Source organism: Leptodactylus fuscus, chromosome 9 (assembly GCF_031893055.1).
Source record: "Leptodactylus fuscus isolate aLepFus1 chromosome 9, aLepFus1.hap2, whole genome shotgun sequence".
NCBI classification, from domain to species: Eukaryota; Metazoa; Chordata; class Amphibia; order Anura; family Leptodactylidae; genus Leptodactylus; species Leptodactylus fuscus.
Window position 1 is genome coordinate 5,868,947 of NC_134273.1, and position 12,321 is coordinate 5,881,267.

Genomic DNA, 12,321 nt, shown 5'->3' on the forward strand with positions numbered 1-12,321 from the left:
CATATACCATACACCATATACTATACACCATATACTATACACCATACACTATACACCATACACTATACACCATATACTATACACCATACACTATACACCATACACTATACACCATACACTATACACCATACACTATACACCATATACTATACACCATACACTATACACCATACACTATACACCATACACTATACACCATACACTATACACCATATACTATACACCATACACTATACACCATACACTATACACCATACACTATACACCATATACTATACACCATACACTATACACCATACACTATACACCATACACTATACACCATATACCATACACCATATACTATACACCATACACTATACACCATACACTATACACCATACACTATACACCATATACTATACACCATATACTATACACCATACACTATACACCATACAGCATACACCATATACTATACACCATACTCCATACACTATACACCATATACTATACACCATACAGCATACACCATATACTATACACCATACATCATATAAAGCAACAACGTTGCATTTAAACATTTAATGTAATTCCTTTACTTGCCAATACAGTCTGATAGTGTCTAATGGTGTTGGGTGGTGTCTGATGGATTCTGATGGTATCTGTGGTGTCTGATGGTATCTCTGGTGTCTGATGGTATCTAGTAGTGCATGATGGTGTCTGATAATATCATTCATCCCGTGTTGCTCTAAAACTGTTCTTTACTTTACAGAAATATAAAGAGTTTAAAAAGCAATAAAATAACAAATAGAAGCGACGGCGAGAGGAGCAGCTGCCGCCTTTACAGCCTTCCCAGATCCATAAAATGATATGTTCTTCTTAAAGAGCAATTACAGTAGGCCCATAGAAAAATTACTGTCTGCACAAGATCACTCAGCCCCATAACATGCGTCATACAGTACAGAACAGCGACAACCCCACTGAGCCCATTACAAGATACCAAGAGGTTGTCATGTCCATTCCCATGTAAGAGAAAAAAGATCATCTATCTAACTCAGATTTACAGAAATTGTTCACATTATATCTGCAGCAACCCAAAGACCTCAGGAAGTTCCCCAATAATATTTTACATGTCACTGTGACCGACCAGAAAGAAAACTACAAGTGGACTTCCCCTTTAAGGTATTTGGAAAAAAATAAAGGTAATAAACAAGAAATCCAACACAACGATCTGCTCCATAACATAAAGAAATGATACTAATACTAATAATAATCAGAGAAATAAAACAAATAATAATAATAATAATAATAATAATAATAGCAGCAGCAATAAGAAAAGAGAGATAAAGATTTATTCGGCTTATTTGGTTTCTATGCTAACTATTCTCAATCAGACAGATGGCGGAGAGATACCCTACACTAATGTATAGGGGTCACGGCTATTTTAAGCCGCCTCCCCATCTAATTAGTCTCCTGAAAACACATGCAGGCAGAGAACAAGATGTAAGAGAGAAGAAACCTCATGTACAGAGAGATGAAACTTCATATATATCCATGCTCCTTGGGAATACAAAAAAATTATTTAAGAAATCTAATTTATTAATATTGTATGATTCACATATTTGCTTTAATATCTGGCCAGACCCTATAATAATATAATATGTACAAGAATAAAACTACTATAATACTACTCCTATATACAAGAATATAACTACTATAATACTACTCCTATATACAAGAATATAACTACTATAATACTACTCCTATGTACAAGAATATAACTACTATAATACTACTCCTATGTACAAGAATATAACTACTATAATACTACTCCTATGTACAAGAATATAACTACTATAATACTGCCACCTATGTACAAGAATATAACTACTATAATACTACTCCTATGTACAGGAATATAACTACTATAATACTACTCCTATGTACAAGAATATAACTACTATAATACTGCTCCTATGTACAAGAATATAACTACTATAATACTACTCCTATGTACAAGAATATAACTACTATAATACTGCTCTTATATACAAGAATATAACTAATATAATACTACTCCTATGTACAGGAATATAACTACTATAATACTACTACTATGTACAAGAATATAACTACTATAATACTACCTCCTATGTACAAGAATATAACTACTATAATACTACTCCTATGTACAAGAATATAACTACTATAATACTACTCCTATGTACAAGAATATAACTACTATAATACTGCTCCTATGTACAAGAATATAACTACTATAATACTACCTCCTATGTACAGGAATATAACTACTATAATACTGCTCCTATGTACAAGAATATAACTACTATAATACTGCTCCTATGTACAAGAATATAACTACTATAATACTACTCCTATGTACAAGAATATAACTACTATAATACTACTCCTATGTACAAGAATATAACTACTATAATACTGCTCCTATGTACAAGAATATAACTACTATAATACTGCTCCTATGTACAAGAATATAACTACTATAATACTACTCCTATGTACAAGAATATAACCACTATAATACTACTCCTATGTACAAGAATATAACTACTATAATACTGCCCCCTATGTACAAGAATATAACTACTATAATACTGCTCCTATGTACAAGAATATAACTACTATAATACTGCTCCTATGTACAAGAATATAACTACTATAATACTACTCCTATGTACAAGAATATAACCACTATAATACTACTCCTATGTACAAGAATATAACTACTATAATACTGCCCCCTATGTACAAGAATATAACTACTATAATACTGCTCCTATGTACAAGAATATAACTACTATAATACTACTCCTATATACAAGAATATAACTACTATAATACTACCTCCTATGTACAAGAATATAACTACTATAATACTGCTCCTATGTACAAGAATATAACTACTATAATACTACTCCTATGTACAAGAATATAACTACTATAATACTACCTCCTATGTACAAGAATATAACTATTATAATACTGCTCCTATGTACAAGTATATAACTACTATAATACTGCTCCTATGTACGAGAATATAACTACTATAATACTACTCCTATGTACAAGAATATAACTACTATAATACTACTCCTATGTACACGAATATAACTACTATAATACTACTCCTATATAAAAGAATATAACTACAATAATACTGCTCCGATGTACAAGAATATAACTACTATAATACTACTCCTATGTACAAGAATATAACTACTATAATACTGCTCCTATGTGCAAGAATATAACTACTATAATACTACTCCTATGTACAAGAATATAACTACTATAATACTACTCCTATGTACAAGAATATAACTACTATAATACTGCTCCTATGTACAAGAATATAACTACTATAATACCTCCTATGTACAAGAATATAACTACTATAATACTGCTCCTATGTACAAGAATATAACTACTATAATACTACTCCTATATAAAAGAATATAACTACAATAATACTGCTCCTATGTACAAGAATATAACTACTATAATACTACCTCCTATGTACAAGAATATAACTATTATAATACTGCTCCTATGTACAAGAATATAACTACTATAATACTACTCCTATGTACAAGAATATAACTACTATAATACTGCTCTTATATACAAGAATATAACTAATATAATACTACTCCTATGTACAGGAATATAACTACTATAATACTACTCCTATGTTCAAGAATATAACTACTATAATACTACTCATATGTACAAGAATATAACTACTATAATACTACTACTATGTACAAGAATATAACTACTATAATACTACCTCCTATGTACAAGAATATAACTACTATAATACTGCTTCTATGTACAAGAATATAACTACTATAATACTGCTCCTATGTACAAGAATATAACTACTATAATACTGCTCCTATGTACAAGAATATAACTACTATAATACTACCTCCTATGTACAGGAATATAACTACTATAATACTACTCCTATGTACAAGACTATAACTACTATAATACTACCTCCTATGTACAGGAATATAACTACTATAATACTACTCCTATGTACAAGAATATAACTACTATAATACTACTCCTATGTACAAGAATATAACTACTATAATACTGCCCCCTATGTACAAGAATATAACTACTATAATACTGCTCCTATGTACAAGAATATAACTACTATAATACTACTCCTATATACAAGAATATAACTACTATAATACTACCTCCTATGTACAAGAATATAACTACTATAATACTGCTCCTATGTACAAGAATATAACTACTATAATACTACTCCTATGTACAAGAATATAACTACTATAATACTACCTCCTATGTACAAGAATATAACTATTATAATACTGCTCCTATGTACAAGTATATAACTACTATAATACTGCTCCTATGTACAAGAATATAACTACTATAATACTACTCCTATGTACAAGAATATAACTACTATAATACTACTCCTATGTACACGAATATAACTACTATAATACTACTCCTATATAAAAGAATATAACTACAATAATACTGCTCCTATGTACAAGAATATAACTACTATAATACTACTCCTATGTACAAGAATATAACTACTATAATACTGCTCCTATGTGCAAGAATATAACTACTATAATACTACTCCTATGTACAAGAATATAACTACTATAATACTACTCCTATGTACAAGAATATAACTACTATAATACTGCTCCTATGTACAAGAATATAACTACTATAATACTACTCCTATATAAAAGAATATAACTACAATAATACTGCTCCTATGTACAAGAATATAACTACTATAATACTACCTCCTATGTACAAGAATATAACTATTATAATACTGCTCCTATGTACAAGAATATAACTACTATAATACTGCTCCTATGTACAAGAATATAACTACTATAATACTACTCCTATGTACACGAATATAACTACTATAATACTACCTCCTATGTACAAGAATATAACTACTATAATACTACCTCCTATGTACAAGAATATAACTACTATAATACTACTCCTATGTACAAGAATATACTACTATAATACTACTCCTATGTACAAGAATATAACTACTATAATACTGCCCCTATGTACAAGAATATAACTACTATAATACTCCTCCTATGTACAAGAATATAACTACTATAATACTGCCCCTATGTACAAGAATATAACTACTATAATACTACCTCCTATGTACAAGAATATAACTGCTATAATACTGCTCCTATGTACAAGAATATAACTACTATAATACTACCTCCTATGTACAAGAATATAACTACTATAATACTGCTCCTATGTACAAGAATATAACTACTATAATACTACTCCTATGTACAAGAATATAACTACTATAATACTACCTCCTATGTACAAGAATATAACTACTATAATACTACTCCTATGTACAAGAATATAACTACTATAATACTACTCCTATGTACAAGAATATAACTACTATAATACTACCTCCTATATACAAGAATATAACTACTATAATACTACTCCTATGTACAAGAATATAACTACTATAATACTACTCCTATGTACAAGAATATAACTACTATAATACTACTCCTATGTACAAGAATATAACTACTATAATACTACTCCTATGTACAAGAATATAACTACTATAATACTACCTCCTATGTACAAGAATATAACTACTATAATACTACCTCCTATGTACAAGAATATAACTACTATAATACTACTCCTATATACAAGAATATAACTACTATAATACTACCTCCTATGTACAAGAATATAACTACTATAATACTACCTCCTATGTACATGAATATGACTATTATATTACCGCCTTTTTTCCCCAGCAGCAGTACATATATGTCTCCTATGTAGGGGGTTGTAGTCGCCCACCCGGCTGCCATTCTCAATGAGGGTCTTATTTGCTGCAGTGAACGTTCCGGCGCGGTGTTGGCTCCACATTCCTGGTCCCTGTTGCTTAGTGATGTATGGGGATTCCTAATGTGTTTTCTCAGTCCCCTCTCTAGAGACTTATGTTCCTGTATAATAGACAGGAGGTGAGTGATTGTACCTCGGAGCTTGGCTCTATTCATTAGTAGGGCAGTACTGGTGTCACTGGTAACCACTGGTAGATCGGGCTCTCCCCATTACATCCTTGTGTCACCTATTTAGATGAATGGCTATATACTGACTGTATCTCCTCTATGGGACTGTATTTATGGAGAGAGTCACCAGTAGGGGCCCTGTATCTGCAGACATAGATGAATGGCTGGGATATATGGAGGAGATCAGCCCTTACGCGGCGTCCTATGTGGCTACTCATCCCTATTAGGTGTTGCTGTATTATTAGAGGAGGGTCTTCCGTTCAGGTTCCCACTGGTCACAATAATGAGCTATTGCTCTGGAGGACTGTCCTGTCCTGCATTACACAGACACTCTGCAATACCTCATATCTCCAGTGGGAGCGCTGCAGTAAAACTGAAGACTTATTGTTAGGTTTCTTTACAGATCACAGCACATTGTGTACAATCCTGGCAGGGACAGTCTGTGATCTCTTCTGGAAAGTCGATCTACTGTGAGACCACGGCTGTCATGTGATTGGTTACTAGCTGCAACCCCGCCCACCTACCCCCAAAGTGACATATGTGCTATAGTATATATTATTGATACACTATAACACAAATAAATATTCCATGAATAATTATTGTCTTCCCAACCATCTTATTCCCATATCCCTCCTAATTCTTCACATAAGAGGCGGGGTCATAGAATAATGTGGGCGTGGTCAGACAAATTAGGGTGTGATCTAGAGAAATGACAACTGGTCTCCCCCTGCTGATCTTAGTGAGCAAACTGTAAAGTATAGATCACTGTGAGTGTATATACTATGTCACTGTATACTGATATAAACAGTCACTATATACTGGTTCTGTATAACATGTCACTGTATCCTGATATAGCATGTCACTATATTTAGTATAACATTCCACTATATACTGGTATAACAGGTCGCTGCTGTATATACTAATACAGAATGCCACGGTATACTGGTATTGTATAACAGGTCACTATATACTAGTACTGTATAATATACCACTATATACACCAGTATTTCAAGTCACTGTATACTAGTCCATTTATCATATGTTCTTATATACTAGTTCCTTGCTGTATCTGATAGTCCAGTTATTATATATCCTTGTATACTATTCCATTTACCCATGTCATTATACTAGTCCCCTTGTACACTTATAAAATATTATTGCATATTAGTCCACATATCCCATAATACTCTATAATATACCACTTAACCCTCATTACTGTATACTAGACCACTTATCTATGGTCATATCCTAGTCCAGTTATTGTATGCTCTTCTATACTAGTCCAGTTATTGTATGCTCTCCTATACTAGTCCAGTTATTGTATGCTCTTCTATACTAGTCCAGTTATTGTATGCTCTTCTATACTAGTCCAGTTATTGTATGCTCTTCTATACTAGTCCAGTTATTGTATGCTCTTCTATACTAGTCCAGTTATTGTATGCTCTTCTATACTAGACCAGTTATTGTATGCTCTTCTATACTAGTCCAGTTATTGTATGCTCTTCTACACTAGTCCAGTTATTGTATGCTCTTCTATACTAGTCCAGTTATTGTATGCTCTTCTATACTAGACCAGTTATTGTATGTTCTTCTATACTAGTCCAGTTATTGTATGCTCTTCTATACTAGTCCAGTTATTGTATGCTCTCCTATACTAGTCCAGTTATTGTATGTTCTCCTATACTAGTCCAGTTATTGTATGCTCTTCTATACTAGTCCAGTTATTGTATGCTCTCCTATACTAGTCCAGTTATTGTATGTTCTCCTATACTAGTCCAGTTATTGTATGCTCTTCTATACTAGTCCAGTTATTGTATGCTCTCCTATACTAGTCCAGTTATTGTATGCTCTCCTATACTAGTCCAGTTATTGTATGCTCTTCTATACTAGTCCAGTTATTGTATGTTCTCCTATACTAGTCCAGTTATTGTATGTTCTTCTATACTAGTCCAGTTATTGTATGCTCTTCTATACTAGACCAGTTATTGTATGCTCTTCTATACTAGTCCAGTTATTGTATGCTCTTCTACACTAGTCCAGTTATTGTATGCTCTTCTATACTAGTCCAGTTATTGTATGCTCTTCTATACTAGACCAGTTATTGTATGTTCTTCTATACTAGTCCAGTTATTGTATGCTCTTCTATACTAGTCCAGTTATTGTATGCTCTCCTATACTAGTCCAGTTATTGTATGTTCTCCTATACTAGTCCAGTTATTGTATGCTCTCCTATACTAGTCCAGTTATTGTATGCTCTTCTATACTAGTCCAGTTATTGTATGCTCTTCTATACTAGTCCAGTTATTGTATGCTCTTCTATACTAGTCCAGTTATTGTATGTTCTCCTATACTAGTCCAGTTATTGTATGCTCTTCTATACTAGTCCAGTTATTGTATGCTCTTCTATACTAGTCCAGTTATTGTATGCTCTTCTATACTAGTCTAGTTATTGTATGCTCTTCTATACTAGTCCAGTTATTGTATGCTCTTCTATACTAGTCCAGTTATTGTATGCTCTTCTATACTAGTCCAGTTATTGTATGTTCTTCTATACTAGACCAGTTATTGTATGCTCTTCTATACTAGTCCAGTTATTGTATGCTCTTCTATACTAGTCCAGTTATTGTATGCTCTTCTATACTAGTCCAGTTATTGTATGCTCTTCTATACTAGTCCAGTTATTGTATGCTCTTCTATACTAGTCCAGTTATTGTATGTTCTTCTCTACTAGTCCAGTTATTGTATGCTCTCCTATACTAGTCCAGTTATTGTATGCTCTTCTATACTAGACCAGTTATTGTATGTTCTTCTATACTAGTCCAGTTATTGTATGCTCTTCTACACTAGTCCAGTTATTGTATGCTCTTCTATACTAGTCCATGTATTGTATGCTCTTCTATACTAATCCAGTTATTGTATGTTCTTCTATACTAGTCCAGTTATGATATGTTCTTCTATACTAGTCCAGTTATTGTATGTTCTTCTATACTAGTCCAGTTATTGTATGCTCTTCTATACTAGTCCAGTTATTGTATGTTCTTCTATACTAGCCCTCTTATCCCCTGTCATTATATACTAGTCCACCATTCACATGGCTCTGTGCCCATTCTATACATAGGAACCTTCCTTACCATTTGTCATTCTAAGCATGTCATGGTATACTTGATATTATATGGCATTGTAAACCACTGCACTCATGAATTGGTATTGTAATCCCCCCTCCCATTTTCCCCCAATACACCTCTCTGTCCATTCCCATATATATTCCTTGGTTTGCACCCATGTCCTTGTCTCTGGCACGGTTCTCCTCTTCAGCTTTCTCAATGTATTATAGACTCCTCCGATATCTCATCGAATGACTATCAGTTTTATGAAGCGGATCCCCTGGTTACCAGCAGCCCCTTCTGTGTAATTCTCCATTATAATGCAAGCAGCAGATCCAGCAAGCCTCTAGTGTCACCCATATAGGAAGAATCTGGAATCATCCTCTTCACTGAGAGTCTATTTCCTGATCATTGCTGCCCTCTTGCTTGTTTGAATTATGTCCATGGAGATTTCCCAAAGCTTAATGCAATTCCACTTACTATCCCTGCATCCAAGAGTCTCCATGAACCATACAAAATATCCATGACTGGATTATGGGGAAGAATCAAGCAAGACAGCAGCAAGATTAGTGATCAGTGCCCCCAGGCTGAGAGCACCCTCAACATCAAAGCAATAGAAAGATAACAGCACCCCAAAACTAAAGCAAATGGCACAAATCCAATATGAACCATGGAGCCAGGACACATAACTGCAACAAGTCCCTTCACCCCTAGATCTTAATGCATGCAAGGACTGAATGACTGGGCTATTTCCCATTTACTGCAATGATACAAGCTGCAAATCTTATTTCCTACACACGATACATTGTATGAAACCAAATAGAAGACAAGGACTGGTGCAAGGCAATGAGAGCGATGGCTAATACACTAGCCCCAGGTCAGAAATCATCAGAGCTTCCACAAGCTGGAGATTGCCAGGTCCCTGCTCTGACTCTCAGGACCTTCTCTAATATGGCTGTTTTAATAACATGGTGTGAAGATTATCTGCCCAGTGATGAAAAGATCTTCAGATCAGAGGCAAAAACTTATGAGCTCTGGAGCTGCTGTCAATTCCAGCTCATCTTGCTGCTTCCTTCCCTGTGTAAAATAAGTATTCTGCAAAAGCGTGAAGGCTGCTTGTGTCTACACCATGAGCATGAGCCCTGCAATCCATGAAGGCTGCAAAACGCAAGACAATCTTAGGAGACATCTTCAAGAAAGCAATGAAATAATGGAAAAAAAACGGATTATGCCCCATTCTGTAGCAGAGGCAAGAGTCCATGGATGGAAATGGAATTGCAAATTGGAACCATTTTCTGTGACATGTGTCTGCAGCCCCGGCTTTGCAGGTCTTCTTAGCAAGAGCTGAGAACATCCAGCAGCTCTCATGTATTTCTACATAAATCATCTTTTTCTGTAATAATACAATGTAACCTGCTGCGCATATATCACTGTTTCTAGCAAGGATAGCAATTAAGGTAAAAGAGATAGCCCAGTGCAAATCCATCTCTCTATGCAAACCTATTCCAGAGGACACTGTCTACTTAATTACATGCTGTCAATGGAGCTGGAGCTCAAGGGGCTGAAGACAGAATCCTGCATCCTAGGAGCTCCTTGGTGCCTCTATGGAAGCTCCTTGAGCCACTACCTGCAGAACTCATACCCCAAAGGCTTATTATTCCAATAGGAAGGGACTGGAGCCCCCAGATAGAGTAACTTGGCCACCATCTACACTACAGTCTAAAGTGATGGTGTACCAGGGAGGTTCCCTACATGACAGAACCTCGGGTCCCTCTTCCATTTCATCTCCAATTCCTTAATATCAGGCAATAAACCAACATCCTGAAGATCCTACTCCACTGTCTGAAGCCAAATTAGCTCCATCTCTTATTCTGGTCACATATTTAGCCAGATGATGCATTAGAGGGCTGGAATATTCAGGCTTTGCCTCTGGTCATCATGGGATGCAGAAGGGGATGAAGGTGCACAGTGCAGAAGGGGCTGGAAGGGCAAATAAGATAAAGTTTGCAGTAAGATATAGAATTAGTCAAATGCTATCGGCCATATAAGAGGGGCTGCCCTCTGCTGAGGACCACTCCAAGAGCTTTGCTCCACACTTACAGGGGTCCCATGCTGATACTATGGCAATGCATAAATCCTCACATCCCTATGGTATAACATATATCATGCTGCAGGCTTTGCAGAATGAAATGCAGTTTTGCCCACACATCCCATGCATCCACCTCCCCCCAGCCCTAGTCCATGACTGCAGAAGGAGGAATACCTTTCCCCTACCTTGTATGTGCTGCCCTGTGATCACACTCTCATCCTCTTGTTGCATTAAATGACTCCTCTTATTCCAGGCTGCTTTTACACCCTTGTCCTGGTAGAAGTAGGTCCTTTAAAGCCAAGTGTAATAGCTGGGCATCCCCAGGTTAGAAAATCCTCAGCAGTTTGCAAGGTCCAGTGCAAGCAGAGCATGAGCCTGAACATCAGCAGCCCCTCAATCACACAGCAGCATCAGCACCAGCAGCAGCAGCAGCAGCAGAGGCAGCACAGAGGCAGAGAGCTCTGCAGGCCACATCTCTCACAGCTTATACTGTACATCACTACCGCATTCCTCCTAATAGCAGGCCCCTGCCAAGGAGAGGCTTGTGTGCAGCCAAAAGGCAGGAGTGATCCCCTGGGGAGGGGTCTTGGCATCTAGCAGATACAAGGGCAGGCTGGCAGCCTTTTTTTTTTTTTTTTTTTAACTAAGGGCAAGTAAATCCAGCTGGCCCAGATAATACAACATAAGAGGCTCTCACCATATCAGGGGATGGGAACAGGCAGGGCTCCTTAACCCTATCCTGGAGTCAGGGTAAGACCTCATCTTCTGCTGCAGTAGGTGAGGAAATCGGCAGCTGTCAATCTATAGCCATGGCGCTGCTGAGAAATGTGCTGCGTGGAAGATACGTGGCGGCGGGGTGAGGGTTAAATCCAGCAGGGAGAAGTTATTGGGGGGAGTGGGAGGTCTGCGCTGCAATAGTAGTAATGTATTATTATTATTATTATTATTATTATTATTATTATTATTATTATTCTATCTTATTATATTATTATTATTA

At 35.6% G+C, this 12,321-nt stretch overlaps 1 protein-coding gene across 7 annotated transcripts in view; it reads right to left on the reverse strand.

Moving 5' to 3' along the window:
- DAB1 (DAB adaptor protein 1) overlaps nt 1-11,839 on the reverse strand; it is a 499,349-nt gene extending 487,510 nt beyond the window's left edge. For all 7 annotated transcript variants that reach the window (XM_075286464.1, XM_075286463.1, XM_075286461.1 and 4 more), the window contains exon 1: nt 11,510-11,839. The gene's annotated coding sequence lies outside the window, so the exon portion shown is untranslated. The remainder of the gene's footprint in view (nt 1-11,509) is intronic.
- Between the last annotated feature and the right edge of the window lie 482 nt (nt 11,840-12,321).